Below are 18,058 nucleotides of genomic sequence, written 5' to 3' on the forward strand. Positions count from 1 at the left end.
ATGACAGAGATGACTTCCACCTGGGGGAGCCCAGGAAGACCTTTCAGAGAAGGGCCCCCTCCCCTCTCCCCCTGATGTTCATCGGGGAACATGTGTGCCGCGCACTGACGACTGCCAAGGACTCTGACGGGGTTTTGGTCCTTGGGGTGCCTGCAGCCTTCTGGGAGAGACAGGCACACGAATTATGGAGATAAAGGGCTTAAGGGAGAGGACAGAAGCTTGCCTGGGAATAAAGAAGGTCTGAGAGAAGAAGGGGTGGATGCCACCCGGGCTGTCGTGGAAAAGCCAGGCAGAGGAACAGAGGGCGGGATGCTCCTGCTGCGCCTTGAACCTGGTTGGGTGGAGCCGGGAGGGTGTTGCAGGCAAAGAGAGAGCATGAGCCAAAGCATGAGTAGAGCAGCCTGGGGCCAGAGGCCCTCAAGCGAGGCCCTTCAGCCCTCCATAAGGGGACTGGAGAACAGAGGAGAATGTGAAGGGGAGTGAAAGGAGGCAATCGCTGGCCAGATCATGAAGGCCTTAGATGCTAGGACAAGGAGTTGAGACACTATCCTCTAAGACTTGGGGGGCACAGAAGGGTTTTAAGATCAGATCTGCCAGGAGTAAGTGTACATTTTTTAATACAAGAATTTTTTTTTTTTGGTCCCTGCCTTCATTTTAGTAAAAATGAAGCATTATGGAGCTGGCAAATCATCTCTGCATCCCAAAGACAGTGCGACATGTGATAATGACTGTGAAGCAAGGCTGAGCCTGTTAGCAAGAATGACCGGGGAGTGAGAGGCAGGAGTGGTGCATTACCCTCCACCATCGTGTCTTTGTTTGAGCATCATTAGGAAAGGAGCCATTAGGAAAACGCCAGCCAGGTAATAGGAGGGAAACAGGTCTTGGCAGGGCTGTGTTACCCATAGAGAAATTAGCAAATAAAATTCAGAGAAGGCAGGGGCCTCTGTGCTTGCCCATGGAGTTTCTCAGGCAGTAACAGCACACAGGCAGCCACCTGAGAAACTTGTGATGAGGCCACAGACTTGCTCAGCGCCCCGCAGCGGGCTTCAGGTGGGCAGCAGCAGCCTTCCCAGGTGGGACCCTCATCCCCAGGCTCCTCGCAAGGACTGCCCTTCACCCCCGCACTGCTCTCCCAGTCACCGGGTGATGCACCAGGGATGGTGTGAGGACCCAGGAAGCCCACCCTCCCTGAACTGACGGCATCGGAGCCTTGAGGGAGGCAGGGCGGGGCTGTCAGCCATATTCCACAACTGTGGGCAGTAGGGGAGGGAGGGACTCGGGTTATTCATGCATCTGTTCCCAGGCACTCTGCTTAGCCCCATGTTCCTCCTGTTGAAGTGATCACTCGGAATACAGAAAGCGGAAAAAAAGGTGAGGTGACTCCCTGGTCTGAGCGTTGGAACTGCCATTATGGCAAAGAGGGGTGACGCAGAGGGTGGTGTCATCACAGTGATAACTCCCTCCCCTCCCTAATTCTCTTAGGTTTCAGATATCCCTTCACCCGAGATTTCACGGAGCGCCCGGTACAAGCCAGGACCCCGAGGAGAGTTTCTATGCTGTGCAGTCCAGTCTGGTGCTTCCAACAGGAATCCCTGAAGGAATTCGGCTGGGACCAGAGATCTGATTTCCAGGGGTTAAAGTTGGGCACTCTGCCTTAGGGGTACCTGAGAAGCACTGCTGGGCGATGAGGAACTGCTGAAGGGTTACAGGTGGGAGGAGGACAGGGTGTGGAAAACGGCTTGAGGTGGGAGAGTGGAGGCTGGGGCATGGGAGGATGACTGCTTGTACCACCATCACTTCATGAACAGCTTCTGGTTCTCTCTCCTGATGGCAGTTTAAAAGAGAAGGAGACATCCTGGGTGTGGTGAGGAGCTGGGATAATCTGTCTCTAAACGTGTTCTGCAAAGGTTTCTAGGGAAATCCCCTCCAATAGGGGTGCTACCTCCTGGGAAACAGGGGATCTGGGCAGGCAGCCAGGGGCTCTTCACCTCTCCTGGTGGGATGGCAGAGCGCATTTGAGTGGGCCAGGCCTGAGGGTCTCTCAGCTGACAGCTGCTTCAATGCCAGGAATTTTCATGTCACCTTGTACTGTGGGAAGAGGTGCCAAAGATGAGGCTGGATCCCCAGAGCTTCCTACTTAGCCAGTAATACCAGCTTTTTTTTTACTGCTGCTGCAAAGGAAGCTGAAGCTGCGTGGTGGACACAGGGCCTGGAAGCTGGCCTCCTGTGAGGGTGGCTCCTAGTGGTGATGCTCCCCGGCAGCTGGGGGAGCCTGGACAGACAATTACAGCTAAGAATTTGTCCTCAACAGGTCATCAAGCCAGATCCTCTCTACAAAGGATACACAGTTTGACAACCTCATTTCCTCACCTCTGAACAGCTGCCCTCTCTCTAGAAGCTCCACCTCACCTCCTAACTTGTTAGCAAACTTCTACTTATCTTTTAAGATCCATCTCATATGTTACCTTGTCTTCTGAGAAGTCTTCAGACTTTTTTTCATACTTCTATACATCCATCTATCTCAACCCATCACTGTTTCATTCGCATATATATATTTATTTTTAATGTCTAACTACTTCACAGGACTTGAGCTTGGGCACAAGGGGCTGTACCTTATTCATCTTTTTATCACCAACAGGCAGCAGTGCTGGGCACACAGTGGGAGTCAGCTGAGTGCTTCTCAAATGGATGGTCTTAGGTAAGCTGGGCATTCTGGGAGCTGGGAATAGCCCTCGGAGGATACACTTTCATGAATACTCTGCACCTCTTCCCTCCATGGGCAGACATTCGAATGGCCCATTGCCCAAGTCACAACCTCAAAGACAAAGCCCCTTTTTCTTCTCAAAGAAATTATTTAATAAACCGTGGGTGTTCCAAATTGCCACTTTCTCCACTATGAAAAACACCCTGAGGTGGGGGAAGCTGGGGAGGAGGCAAAGGAGAGGGACAAAATATCAGATGTACATGGTCAGAGATCATGACACTTACATACCCCTAAGAACCCCTGACCAGTAATAAGCAAGTAATGTCCCAACAGAAGGACAAGAGGTTAGACTTGGATTCTTTCAAAGCCAAGCCAGAGTCCTGCTATCAGAGGCCTCTCCAGTTCCTGTCCATTTCTTACCTTCTAATGTCCCCCTCTGAGCCATCTTCTTGGCCCATGACTCTAAGCACTATTTTTCTATTGTTTTAATGGCCCCACTAAGGGCACCATTGTTCCTTAGCGGTATACACGCTTCATTCTAGTAATTAGCTGTCAGAGAAGACCCGACAGCAGCCTAATGTTGTCCGCTCAAATCATATTAATGAAATGCAATCCACTCAAATGTCCTGGATGCATATCTGTAATTGCATTAAGCAGAGAGACTGGGGACATCAGGATCAAACTTCAGTCTCTGAACAGAGCGTTACGATCAAGCACATTAATCCATTATTTCTTCAGAATCTGACAGCCAATTAATATACCAGGCCTTCATACACCAGGCAAAGGATTGATGTCCCTGTCATGGTTTTGTTTTTTAAAAAAATCATTAAAATGACTGTTTGTACTCAGGGATGTCAAAGTAAATGCTGGGTGTAATGCTTCTAATCAAAATCAATTGTTCAAAGGTGGAAAGGTAAGAAACAAACTTTAGAGAAGCACTGTCATCTCTCCCCCAAAAAAAAAGAAATTTAAAGATCTGAAAGCTTCACTGCTTTCCCTGGTGTTTTAAACAAAAAAGTAGCTAAAATTAAGTACTAGTCAGAGTTCAAAAAGCTCAACTTCATCAAGTGATTTTGAACAAGACACATTCAGCATGGGTTCTTTTGATTTTTAACACAAACAGGTCTTCATTTTAAGGATTTCACTAGTATTCACAGCTTAAGCACAAAAGTACACAGTGCGAGATGGCCCAGTCCTGAGTTTTCCCGCTTTAGTCCATAGAACACATTTTGTTAATTACCAAAGCTGCCTTACACAAATTAGAACTTCTGCCAGCCTGGGAAGGCAAAAATGAGAATAAATACCTCTTCAAATCTGCAGAATTGCACAAATGTCCTATGAGTCAGACCCACTTGGAAGAGTGTGCAGGTCAGCGGTACATTCAGGACTGTGATAAAATTTAATTAGAAGCTGCTATTAGGACACCATTATTGATGCACTGGAGCACATGAGATAAAGCTGCAGCCATGTGTTGTCCATGCCCTTGGTGAGAACTGTCTTGGTGGGGCTGGCTGCACTGTGCTGAAATCAAACTCATTTTTGGGTGGAGGACCGTAACGTGCACCCCCCATCGTTCCCCTGCCTCCTCTGGTATGTTCCAGCCACACAGCAATGCACACTTCCATGGTGGGTCCCTTGACAAATATTCCTTGATTCTTGAGTGACACCTTCAACACGGAGTCCCAACGTCCCTTTCCTGAGCCAGGGTTGGTAAGATTTCTGTGTGGCTCCACAACCCCCACGCTTCCCTCTAGCACGGTACCCACCAACACTGCGATGGAAATGCTGTGCTGCAACAGGACTCCCAGGCTGACTTCCTTCACCTGAGCATGTGCATGGCCACCTCGCGTAGGGCCCAGCAGGCAGAGTGACTCAAGAGAAGCTTGCTGAATCCAACAGAGCCTGAATATCTTTATGGCTCTTGATGTGAACTGCCACGCTGCTTCCATACTCTCTCAGCAGCATAGGCGAGTGCTTCGTGGGCATTATTCCAGTTGTAAAAATGAAGTGTGTCGATGCTGACTTCCATGGCTCACCATACAAATACTGGCTGTTTCTAGTTTTATTTCCATAGACCCATCTCCCTTCCACCTAAAACAACAAAAACCAAACCAAAACAAAAAACCCAACAATTCCACTTCTCAAGTTAAGTCCCACCCAAGCCTTGGGAAATGGGACATTGATTTTATATGCAATACCACAAAAGTAGCAGTTGCCTCATCAACCCGGACCTCATGCTGAGAGAGGGAGAGGTTGTAATTACTGTGTAAGGAGGCTTCAGTGGACAGAGAGATGTACAGGGCATGAAACATGATGTGTGCAATTTTAGGGTTCATGTCAGAAAGAAACTTTTAATAGAAGAATTTAGATGCTGACAACTAAGAGATGGATTAAACATGCAAAGCTTTGAGTGCAATAACTGCTTGAAGTTCCTATGATAAAAAAGAGTTCTGTACAACACAGGAGGGTGGGGAAGGAGGACACACCATTGACAGTGCACCTACTATGTGACTTGCACAGGCTCACTTTACATGGATCTCACATTCAGTGTCTACCACCATCCCTGCAAGGCAGGAATGATCACCCTGTCTTACTAAGGAGGCTCAGGGGAACAAGTGTTAGCTGCTCAGTCATGTCCAACTTCTGGTGACTCCACAGACTGTAGCCTGCCGGGCTCCTCTGTTCACAGAATTGTCCAGGTAAGAATACTGACATGGGCTGCCATGTCCTTCTCTAAGGGATTTTCCTGACCCAGGGATCAGTGCAGGGTCTCCTGTGCTGCAGGCAGATTCTTTGCCATCTGAGCCACCATGAACTGTTTAAGATCATCAGTGTGCTAGCCAGGAGCAAAGCTGGAGTTCGAGTCCAGGTTTCCCTTGTTCTCCTTTGTTTTGTCCATCTTTTCTCTCCATGCTGTGTCTTACCAAAGGTCAACAATTTTTCTTTTGTGAAAAGAGTTTTAACTACCATTAAAGCAAAGACTCTATTCAAAATATCCAGGAGCTTGGACACAGAAAGGTACTCAGTAAAGATGTGAAGGTATAATGAAGTGGGCCAGGGCTTTGTGGCCCAACAGGCTGGTGTTTAACTCCTGGCTCATTCATTTACTAGATGTGTGGTTTTAGGCAAATCACTTAGCCATTTCCAATACTTGGTTTCCTCATCTGAAGTATGGGGATAAAACCACAAACCATAAGAGGATCCTCTAATTTTATCTAACCATTTTCTCCTGCTTACAGGTTGAGGGATGGTGGTAATTCATCCCTCAAGCCTTAGCTCAGTCACCTCCTCAGCAGAGTGCCTCAGGGTACTTCTTGTTGACAGTAAACACGTCTGACTCCTCTACTCAACTCTGAGTACCAGGCCAAGCAGGATGTGGGTCCTCCCCTCTCTGCGCCCTCGGACTCCAGCACAGAGCAAGCATCCTCCATTCACACTTGGGCAAGCAAAAGTCCTACACTTATTCCAGTCAGTCCGCCTACACGGCAGGGGAAAGTTTAATTAAAAAGCATAAAACCTGGGAAGCCAAAATTGAAAAAGACACAAGTACTCCAAAGTTCAACTGCAGCACTATTTATAATAACTAGGACATGGAAGCAACCTAGATGTCCACTGACAGATGAATGGGTAAAGAAGCTGTGGTACATATATACATGGAATATTACTCAGCCATAAAAAGGAATGCATTTGAGTCAGTTCTAATGAAGTCAATGAACCTAGAGCCTATTATACAGAGTGAAGTAAGTCAGAAAGAGAAAAACAAATACAGTATATTAATGCATACATATGGAATCTAGAAAGACTAGTGATGAACCTATATACAGAGCAGCAGTGGAGACACAGACATAGAGAACAGACTTATGGACACGGGGCAGGGGAAGGAAGGAGGGGGTGGGATGTATGAAAGAGTAACATGGAACCAGATACATCACCATATGTAAAGTAGACAGCCAACAGGAATTTGCTCTGTGACTCAGGGAACTCAAACCGGGGCTCTGTGATGACCTAGAAGGGTAGGCTAGGGAAAGAGGTTCAGGAGGGAGTGGATATAGGTATACCTATGGCTGAATTCATTTTGATATACGGCAGAAACTAAAACAACACTGTAGAGCAATTATCTTTCAATTAAAAACAAATGAATTTAATTATAAAAAAAGCAGAAAGCCTAAACATTTACTTATTTTCCCCCTAGGTTTCATCATCTGTATGATTTTAAATGAAGCAGATCACCTGAATACACCATGGCGTCTGAATGAACAAACGTTTGTAAATGACACTCAGAAAGGATGGGTGTGGAAGGCCTCTGCAGGTCTCCAGGTCTCATGGTTCCAGTTGTGTCAGGTTGGCAGATAGGTGGGATTAGATTTTCTTAAAAGCAAATCAAAGCACCAAGAGCACCAACTTCAAGCTCTCCATGAATCCTGCTATTGTTCTTAACTGGATCATCAACATTCAAGCCAAGGAAGAAAAATAAACTCAGACATGTTTTCCCTTCAGAGTCTGGCAGACTCCTATACACCCTTTAAAACCCACTACAGTCACACTTCCTGTGAAGCCTGCCCTAACTCCTCTTCTGGGTTCCCTGAACAGGCTTCAGTAACAGCGCTTAACACGTTGTGCTGAGAGTTCTCCACACGTCTCTCCCACATGTAAGGACAAAGGCAGGGTTTCAACTCATGCTCAAGCCTCCAGTTCTGAGCTCAGTAGCAGGACTAGAATAAGGGCTTGATAACATATGCTGCGAGAAGGCAATGGCACCCCACTCCAGTACTCTTGCCTGGAGAGTCCCATGAACAGGAGCCTGGTAGGCTGTAGTCCATGGGGTCGCAAAGAGTCGGACACAACTGAGCGATTTCACTTTTCACTTTTCACTTTCATGCGTTGGAGAAGGACATGGCAACCCACTCCAGTGTTCTTGCCTGGAGAATCCCAGGGACAGGGGAGCCTGGTGGGCTGCCGTCTATGGGGGTCGCACAGAGTCGGACACGACTGAAGTGACTTAGCAGCAGCAGCAGCAGCAGCAACATGTGCTGAATTAAAGAAAAAACATCTTCATTCAAATGTGGGTTTCTCATTTTCAATAGCAAGGCCAGGACCTAACCATTAGGCTCAACTTAGGTCAGAGCCAGAGTATTGTTACACAAAAAATAAAGCCCACAAAATTTCTAAAAGGTCTATAGAGAAATACTTCTGAGCAATTTTTTAAACAACTTCCTTAGAATTCTTAACAGGGAGTAGTGAGCAGACTGACTGAAGTTCAGCTCCTGACTTTGCAATATCTAGTTGTGACCCTGGCTACTAAGCAAAGTCTTAGTTTGCTCATCGACTAAACAGGGACAACACCACTTACCTTGAGTTAAGTAATGCATGTAAGGTGACTTGCATAGTGCCTGGCAGACAGTCAGTGCTCTTAAATGGAGGCTTTCTGGGGCAGGCAGTACAGTTCAGTGTGAAGATAATGGACTTAGAAGCCAGTTGGATGGGTTTGAGGGCCATCAGCCATGTGACTTTGGGACAGTCAACCACTCTCTCCATGCTTCTTTCTCCTTACTCATCAAAGTGGAACAATTCCAATACCTGTCAGATGGTTTCAAGGACTGGCACATAGTAGGCCCCCAACAAATGGCTTCAGGGAACCAGGGAAACCTTTAGCATCAGTCTTCATCTTCTGCCTTCAACCTCCTAACCCCCAGCCCATCCTGTGTCATCACCAACTCTATCTGTGGGCCCTGGCATGGCTGCCAGGCAGATGACTTTGACTATTGGCATCCAGCTGGTTTCCTGTTTGAAGGACTCCTGGAAGCCCCAAATGCATAGAGATGTGGATTGTAATAAGAGAGGGTTCTCCTTTTTTAAAAAAATTTGACCATGCCACATGGCATGTGGGATCTTAGTTCCCCAGCCAGGGATTGAACTTGTGGTTCCTGCATTGGAAGCACAGAACCACTGGGTCATCAGGGAAGTCCCAGAGGGGGGCTCTCCTTAAAACGCACCTTGAATACTTTTCAGATACTGGTGACGCTCCCTTTCATTCTCCCCCAACTCTAGTTTCTTCTCCAGGCCAGACTAATCTTTCTAAAATGCTGACCAGACCTTCTGTTTCTACTGACTGCAGCTCTCTAGTGGGACTCCCCACCTCAAGCTCTACGTCCTAAAGTTGGCTCTACGTCCTAAAGTTGGCTCCACAGCATCAGAAGGACTTCTGCCTCAGAAGGGTTTGATGGTTAAAGAAATCTGAGAAACACTGGGTTAAACCAAGTTCAGTATGAGTAATTGCTGAGCATGTGGAGTCTTTATTGTACACAGTGTACTTCCAAGAAGTGAATCGAGTCAACTGTATTCCCAGTGTCTCTTGGCCACAGAACCCCCTTTATTAGAAGAACACCCATTACCAGTTTGAAAAACACTGGGCATGCTCCTTAGAATGGAACCAAGAGCCTGAGACTTTCCACAAGACTTTTGTTCTAGTTTTGCCCCTCCCTCTGGCCCTTCCTCAGCCTATTGCCATGTTTTAATAGTGCAGAACTCATGGCTTTGCTCCAGTATGTTGCACCCTCTCTTCCTGCCTTCTCCATTTGGTGAAACTGTGCTTGCCTTTCAAGATCCAGCCCAAATATCTCTTCTTCTGTGACAACTGCCCCTCGTCCCATCTCTTTTATCCTCCACCTCTCTCCAAAGAGTACGCTATAAGGATCCATTTTAACAAAGGGATGACCTCGGCTTGCTTTTCACATATACTGCAGCCCCCACCACAGGAGATAAGCCCCTACAGGGCAAGGCCATGAATGACCTACCTTTGTACACCTGGCACCAGGCCGTCACAGGTTAGGTGCTCAGTTATGCTGAGTAAATGCTTACCATTCAGTAAGAAAGAGCCATTGCATGCAAAGTAACAGGATTTTTAAAAAATGTGGTCTAAATGCCTTAGGTTTTATAGACTTAAAGACTTTTTATTTCTCAGAACATAAATCCTTAGCATCTGACTATAAATTCTTAGTGGATTTAAAAGCATCATGTACTTTCTGCTCTACTGACTACAGAATCTGAGAAAAGCAGGGCCAACGGGCCTTCAAAGATCTGCTGACCCTGCTCATCATTTTAAAGATGAAGAAACCAGAGCCCAGAGGAGAGAGGGGCTCTCCCAAGGGCAGCTGTCCTGATGCCCAGGCCAGCCCTCCTTCCCTGAAGCACTGTGGGCTATACAGGCAATCCTCAGGGGTACAGACATGACTGACCACCGTCTTGAGATCCAACTGCCTCCTCATGCCTAGCTAAGCTGAAGAGAACTTCTCTGCATTGGCGCCAAAATGTGCTGCCTGGTCATCATGGACTCAACGGTCATGAGCTGTGGCACATACAGAAAAGGCTCCAAAAGAGCAGTGACAGCAGGAGACAAGGAAAGCCACGCCCACCCCGCCCCGCACCTCCAAAGCGCTGGCTGGTGCTCACGATCAGTGTTGAATGATGGCAGTCACATATTTCTTCAATATAACTCTGAAGGAACTCCGTGATAATTTGGCATCAATACGCAACTTATGTTACCTAACATATTTTAACAGCTACGACTCCCGCATGAGATATTCTATATGGACAGATCTATGGTGATTGGTAAATTACAATATGTACAAGTACAAATGCCTTTAAGGAAACAGAACTTTATGTAAATATGTGCTATTTTATACAGAATCCATGCTACCTACATACACAGGTTGCTGTAATAGATGTGTAAACAGATAATTGTTGGAGAAGATAATGTTTGCCTTCACAGTGACTTGGGTTTATTTCTTTAGACAATGGAGTGTGAAGTAGGATTTGTAAGTACCCTCCACATCTTGAGGCATGTAGGCACACAGCTTTAAAAGAGTTAACATGTCTCTACCAGAAGTCTTAACAAATTGAATCTTATTTAATTAGATATTGTATTTGGGGGGAAAAATGAAATAAAATTCTTTCATTAACTAAACCAAACTCCCTTAAAGGCAACAATATGTTCCTCTTTGTCAGGACAGAATGGAATGAAATCTTTATTTTAATTGGGGTCAGATGAGGAGCCATTTGGCTTCAGATGCTTTGTTTATCAGCCCTGAGCTTTATGGCTGAACCGGAACGTGAAATATTCCATTACACAACCGTTCCACTTAAAAGCCCACTTTCCCAGTGATTTTTCATATGTTAAACGCTGTAAATATAGCCCAAGCTTGCTTTGAAATTTAGAAATAGACTAGTTAAAGATTCCCCAGTGACATGATGATCCCAGATGGCCTTGGGTCAGAGGTGCTAGTTCTTCTAGCCAGCAGCAAGCATGGCTTCCCTTAGACAAGGCCCTGTGTTGGAGAAGAGCAGGCAGGGAGCCATAATCATGCCACTGCCCCTCAGCGAGCATGAGTGTATGCCCTTCAGACACCTGAGCTGACAGGTTCCAGACTTATCAACAAGCACTTACTGCAAGCCAGGTTCTGAGTGACAGCACAGAATGGTGATTAAGAGCAAGGACTCTGGGCAAGTCACTTGAGCTTTCTGTACTTTAGTTCCCTCATCTGTTCAACAGGAAAAATAATACTGAATAGCCTCACCTCACAGGGTGTGAAGATAAATGAATAATATGCGTCAAGTGCTTTCAGAATGCCTGGCAGAGTAAGGGCTATTATTATGATTACTGTTAATAAATTTTTCCATCTCTGTCCTCATAACAACTGAGGTAAGGATAAGCAAAGCCCTTTCATAAAGGATGAAACAGGCTCAGAGAGGGTATGTTATTTGTCCAGGGTCACATAGCCTTCAATCCAGGCTTAAGTTCACAAAGAGGTGTTCCTTTCTGGACAAACAGAATAAACACACATTTAAACTTTAGAACCCACAGATGGTTCAAAATTTCTATATACTCTTTAAAAAAGAAACACATAACATTTTGATATGGGTGACCAAGAGGAGGAGAATAAATCTATAACCACTACCATTTTTTCCTATAACTTGTATCCCAAGGACTTCCTGTAGCCCAGACAGTAAAGAATCTGCCTGCAATGTAGAAGACCCAGGTTTGACCCCTGGGTCAGGAAGACGCTCTGGAAAAGGGAATGGTGACCCGCTCCAGTATTCTTGCCTGGAGAATCCCATGGACAGAGGCCCCTGGCAGGCTACAGTCTGTGGGGTCGCAAAGAGTCGGACACGACTCAGTGACTCAAACGACACTACTACACTGTGTCCCTAAGGGAGTTCTAAAATAGATCATATTATCTATTAGTACAGAAAGATGGCCTACCTATCTGATGCAGTGAATGATCCAAATTTAAAAATTGGCATCTTTATTATAACTGAGGATAACATTAGTCATGATTAAGTATGTTATTAACTCATTATGTGTTTACATGCAAGGTTCTAGGCTGAGAGCCATTCAAGTTGATTATGTGAGGTTATGATTTTTCTCCCCCAAATGGATTAAGGCAGGAAAATATAAATATAGTATTACTATTTCTTTTCTCAAAAATATTGGAACTTAAAATAAGTGTCAGAGAGTCAAAAGACAGTTTTCATGTCCACTGTGAAGTTTCATTTGGCTTTACTTGCTTTCTCCATAAAACATATTTACTCAGAAAACAACTCGCTTTTCGTCTTTCAAGTTCTAGCACCGAAATTCATCTAGAGTTTCTGCATTTTTTTTGAAGCACATCAGCAATGGGTTAATGATGACATTACCTGACAGCTCCCAAATAACACAGGCTAAGAGGGATGAAGCTAATGAAGAAATTACTCTCTCAGCTAGATTTGGCAAGTCCAGAGCCAGCGTTATACTCGACATGGCTCCTATAAAGAAACTGGGAAAGTGGCAGAGTTTCGTCAGAAGGCACAGTGTGCTTTATTTTCAGCGCTGACAACGTCTGCACCTGAGAGGGGCGAGTCAGATTCCAGCACTGTCTTTGAAATTTGCATTCATACATGCTTACAGAAAATACAGCCATTTCAAATTAAATGCATCATTCATGGTTCATAAATTCTAAGACAACATCCATATAGTTCTCTCTACATTTTCCCATCTTCTGCGAAACGTTCTGTTCTGGAAAATGTCATAAAATGAGCCGTTTCTGCAACTTCACAGTGGGTAATTTGATATGATGGTAAATCACTTCCCTTTACTATTTTCATATAATTGTGCCACAGTCTTTTGACACATAAAAAAGTGGACACCCACATACATGTAATTCACTAACTATATCTTCAGTGAGGTAAAACGATTATTTTAAAAGTTATTGATTCTCTTAACCAGAGATCAAAGCTAAGGTACCATGAATATCTGAATAAATACCAAGGAAGGGTCAAAGGTAACAAAAGTGGAACCAGCTAAAGTGCGAAGTGTGAAATTATCTTGTAAAGAAAGAAAGTGAAGTAGCTCAGTCGTGTCTGACACTTTGTGACCCCATGGACTGTAGCCTACCAGGCTCCTCTGTCCATGGAATTTTCTAGGCAAGAGTACTGGAGTGGGTTGCCATTTCCTTCTCCAGGGGATCTTCCCGACCCAGGGATCGAATCCAGGTCTCCTGCCTTGCAGGCAGACGCTTTACCATCTGAGCTACCAGGGAAGCCCGAAATTATCTTTAAAAGGTTTAAAATAATAGAGAAAAAAAGACAGATATACTGAATTTCCAGTTATCATAATGTTGTCTTAGCACATTCTCAAACTTGAAAAAGCACTGGAACCAGAAAATTCAGAGGAGAGAGTCCCCAGCTGCAACGTGCAGCTGTAGCAGCAGAGCAGTAGGAGGAGGCCCCGCTTCCGCACAGACCCAGCTCTGGCCCCTGCTTGGTCGCTGACAAGCTTTGGACACTGGGAAAGTCACCTCTTACATTCAATTCCCTGTCTCTTTAGTTGAGGAATGTAACCAAAACTGGTACTTGCACCTCTTCCCTGACAGTTGGCTGTGTGTGTTAGGAGGGCTTTGTGAACCGCAGAGCTCAAGCCAATGCCAGCGATGGATGCTGCAGGGTGAGGCTGGGATGCGGACAGGAGAGGCAGAGGGCTGCAGCGTGGCTGGGCCAGGGGTCTGGGGGTTGGCTGTAGTCTGGGGTCATTTGGCTCTCACAACAAAACCCAGCAGCTGTCAGGGCCTTGTGACTTGAGGGTCTCCACTTTGCTCGCGTGTGGAAGCTGTGTGCGGTCAATCACAAGGGAAACCAAAATCAGAGAGGAAAATGACAAAGGGAGAGAGAGGAACACAGAGGATCGAGTAGGGCAAAGTGTTCCTGGAAAATAAAAGCGCCAAACAAGAGCCAGCAGAATGGCAAAAAGGCAAACAGACGATCAAAAGCAAGAGAACAAAATGCAGGCCGGGAAGTCAGTGCCGAAGAATTGATTAGTCAAACATATGAATCTCTCACACTGAAGCAGAAATATCACAGCCCTGGCTCCTCACTGTGGAGCCCTCTCGGCATAATGGGAGCTATGAAGAAACCGGGGAATAAAGCAACTTTCATTTTTCCTCTGTGAACGCAGAGGGCCTGGCCCCATGAGGACCTTGCCTTGTGCTGGCTTCGAGGGGGAGCATGGCCCCTGGCCATGGGAGTGGGGTGCGAGTGAATGGGCCGGCACTCGGCTCACTTCACTTGAAAGCTTGAAGGCCTCTACAGACGCAGATCTCGGGCAAGAACAGCATCCTGGGATGTGGACTTATAGATTCAAATGAGGAAAGGTGAGTGTCCTTCTCAGCACCATGGGGACTAGAGTTCCTTCGCTTCTCTGTTCGGCACTCCTTCCTTGCTGCACAGGCCTACCAGTTACTCCCGCAGCCGGGAATGACAGAGCTCTGTGGATCTCAATAAAGCAGGAGCCAGAAACAAATGATGTGACTGGAAGACGCCCAAATGTGTGGGGTGGCCCCAGAAAGGGTATATGTAAGTTTGGTTGGCAACAATAAAGAACTGTAGGCAGCTTGGAACAGTGGAAGGAGCAGCAGATTTGGAGCCAGCAGACGTTGGTTCTAATACTAGCTTTGCCATTAACAGTTATGTGATCTTGGCCAAATTACCTCATCTCTCTGAGACTCGGTTTCTTAAGCTGGAAAATGGGGATAATGATACATACCTTAAGGAATACTGTGAGGATTAAATTAAATGAGACGTGAAGATGCCTGGAAGTGTGTCTGCCTCACTGCTGTGCAGTTTAGGTGATTTGAAGAAGATATGCTGCCATATTTTAAAACATTTCTGGTATTCTGGAAAGTAGAGAATGACCTCCATATAATTGTGGCTCTTCTCTGAATGAGCTACAGGAACTTGGGCCACTCAAGCTTATTTCCATTGAAACGTCACTCTGAGGCCTGTCACCTTTGGTCTTTCTTCTCTGGTGACCTCTGTGGTGGCCCAACCTGAACTCTGGAAGGAAGAACTCAGGCCTTGTTTCTCTGCTGACTCTGATTCTCAGGGCAGCCCAGGCCTTCTAGTTTACTCCATACCCAGAATCAGCCTGGCACAGGGGAAACAGCTCAGGCTTTGGGGTCAGAGACTCAGGTGGGAAAACCACATCTACTACTGACTCAGTGGTAAAGGTGTTTCTAAGTTCTCTATATACCGTGTATGCATGAGCTACTGAAAATTTCAAGAAGGAAATACCTTTTTTCAGAGTTGCTCCCAACGGGACACGTGAGATCCAACAGAACTGCTACAAATGGAAGATTTTCTACATACCTTGATGCTACACTGTAATTTTTATCAAGATTTCCACCTCTTTATCTGCTTGCCAGGTGCCAACTAAGGCCTACGGTCTGAGGACATCCAAGCTGGAAGATTCACTAGACTTAATCCAGCCCATCTTCCTTTTACTGTTGGAGAAATGGAGGCCCAAAGGGGTTAGACAATGTGCATCCATGTTACACAAGGAACTAGAAGTACTGCTTTCCGTTGGTGCTGCCCTGAGTTGGCTCCAAAGTTAACACACAGAGCACTGCTCTTGCCCACTGGTAGGAAGGGACTAGCTGGCTGCTTCACGGACAGGATGGATTGGTCGGTACAACTGTGCTTGCTGCTACCTGGAAGGCAAACGACTACAGAATAGTGGGACACACCCTTGCTGATAATTGCCTATACTGCCCACACCTTAGATGAAAAGGCAAAACTGCTCATCTCATTGCAGCTTTGCCCAACATCTATTCCCAAAGCCTCTATTCTCTAGGATGAAAAAGGTAAGAAGGAATCATCTAGAGACAAAGAGCTGCTATATACATGATATTCAAGAAATTGAAGTCAACAACCATCTAGAAAATTCCCAGACTGAAAAAAATACTTGTAACCTATATCATGAACAAAAGGCTTATTCAACCCAATATATAAAAAGTTCCTAAAAATAAAGAAGAAAAAGAATAATTAACTAATGTAAAATATACAAAATCATATAGTTTATAGGAAAAAAAACTCCACAAATTACTCTTAAATGTAAGAAAAGATATTCAACCTCACTTGTAATAATATGGATGTATATAAAATTTCATTGAGCTATCACTTCTTACCCATTCGACTGGAAACAATCCATAAGTTAGCAATATAGTCTACTGGTGAAGCTATGGGGTAACAGGATAGGAATGTGAAAAAATGAAACCCCTATGGAGGGGAATTTGGCACTATCTAGCAAAATGATATATGCAATTACCATCTGACCTGACAACCTCGCTTTTAGGATCTATCCCAAAGATATATTTAGAAAAACACAAACCGACATATGTACAAGGTTACTCATTGTGACCTCTAACAGCGACATCCAAAGAACATCAACGTGGTACTGGCTGGCAAAAACCTGTGACACACAACCACTCTGTGGAGCAATAGGGAGCTGTGGAAAAGAATGAAGATCTCTATACACTGTGATGGACTGATCTCCAGAAAAGATTGTGTGCAAAAAAAAGCAGGATGCAAAAAAAATGTATGTAGAAGCTTACTTTTTTAAGTAACAAAGAGAGGTTATGGGGGAGGGAAGTGTAAGGGTAGAAGGAATGGGGATGAAAGTCTGATTCTTTAATGAGAAGTATATCAAGAATCTTAAAGATGTGCATATCCTTTAACCTGACACTGAAATTACTGGGAACTTAGTTTAAGGAAAAACTCAAATGCCAATGAATTTCTCTTTGCGAAGCTGTTCATATCAAACCTCCACTACCAAAAATTTAAATTTCCCTCCAGGGGGGCACAGTTAAGTAAATTGTGGCAAATCTAGGCAAAGGAATTAATAGCCATTTACAAAGACACTATATACCATCTCATGACCTGAGGAAAATCTCTATGATGAAGACCACATGCAAAAGAAGAAACAAATGTACTGACTATATACATTCAATTATGTAAAAAGGCATAAAAACATTTGGAAAGAAATAGACCAATGGTGAATGCTGGTTGCCTTAGGGTGGTGGGAATGTTAAGAGACACTTTCCCCTCATGTTTGCCTGTCTTTTTCAAATTTTCTACAATGAAAATACATTATGTTCACAATCAGAAAAAACATTACACACTGTTATTTTTTGGATGTTGTTTCAACCTGGACCTTTGCCCTGGTGTGTGTTTTTATGACTGCTACTGTCATTATACCAAGAAGAGAAACATCGTAAGTGACTAGGTAGCCCTGAGTAGCATTAGGCGTTTACCTACGTAGGTCGGATTTTTATCTAGCACAAAGGACCCTATAAGTAGGAACATTCAAAGGCAATTAGTTGGTAACAATATTATAAATAGAAAAGGAGCCAAATAAATGTTTCCTGGATATCATTAATTTAGTTGCAAAATAGATTCAGAGTTACTCTGATAACCCCACATAAAGAAGGCACTCATTATAAAGACAGCCATGTGTTAAACAAGAAAATGTTAGATGCAGAGATGGCTCTGCTGTACACAACTAAGATATTCCCACGGAGACAGCAGTTCTCAAAATATCACCCTCAAAAACAAAAGCTTCGTCTAGGAAAACAATCCCAGCACAAAACTAATTGATTTGGTCCTGCCTACTTGTCTCAGAATCTGGCACACTCTTCCTCCTCCCTCCCTGCTCTGGTTTGGTCTGAATACTATGACCCAGTGCAGGCTACTTCTTGGAACGTTCTTATTTATAAAGTGAGCATAATAATTTGCTTAACAAAACACTATTGTATAGGAGTACAGAGAAGACTGGACAAGAGGCACGGGGACACACTTAGCACAGTGCCGGGTAGGTCCTGTCGATCCCATCTCAAAAGAACTCATTCCCGTCTGTCTCCACTGCCACATGCAAGTTCAAGTCACCTGCATCTCCTGCCTGGGTGATCACAGTGATTTTCTATCTGCTCTCTGTGCTTCCACTAAGGCCCCTCTCCCAGCAGCCAGCATGATGAAACAAACAAAACAAAA

The 18,058-nt window shown here is 44.9% G+C and overlaps 1 protein-coding gene and 1 long non-coding RNA gene across 10 annotated transcripts in view; one reads left to right on the forward strand and one right to left on the reverse strand.

Moving 5' to 3' along the window:
• DENND1A (DENN domain containing 1A) overlaps positions 1-18,058 on the reverse strand; it is a 527,315-nt gene that overhangs the window by 95,504 nt on the left and 413,753 nt on the right. The window lies entirely within an intron of this gene.
• LOC123328643 lies at positions 1,255-7,028 on the forward strand. The gene is made up of 4 exons (XR_006543613.1): positions 1,255-1,371; positions 1,483-1,709; positions 2,639-2,698; positions 6,897-7,028. It is a non-coding gene; the product is annotated as an uncharacterized LOC123328643 (long non-coding RNA).

This window comes from Bubalus bubalis, chromosome 12, assembly GCF_019923935.1.
Source record: "Bubalus bubalis isolate 160015118507 breed Murrah chromosome 12, NDDB_SH_1, whole genome shotgun sequence".
In the NCBI taxonomy this organism is placed as follows: domain Eukaryota; kingdom Metazoa; phylum Chordata; class Mammalia; order Artiodactyla; family Bovidae; genus Bubalus; species Bubalus bubalis.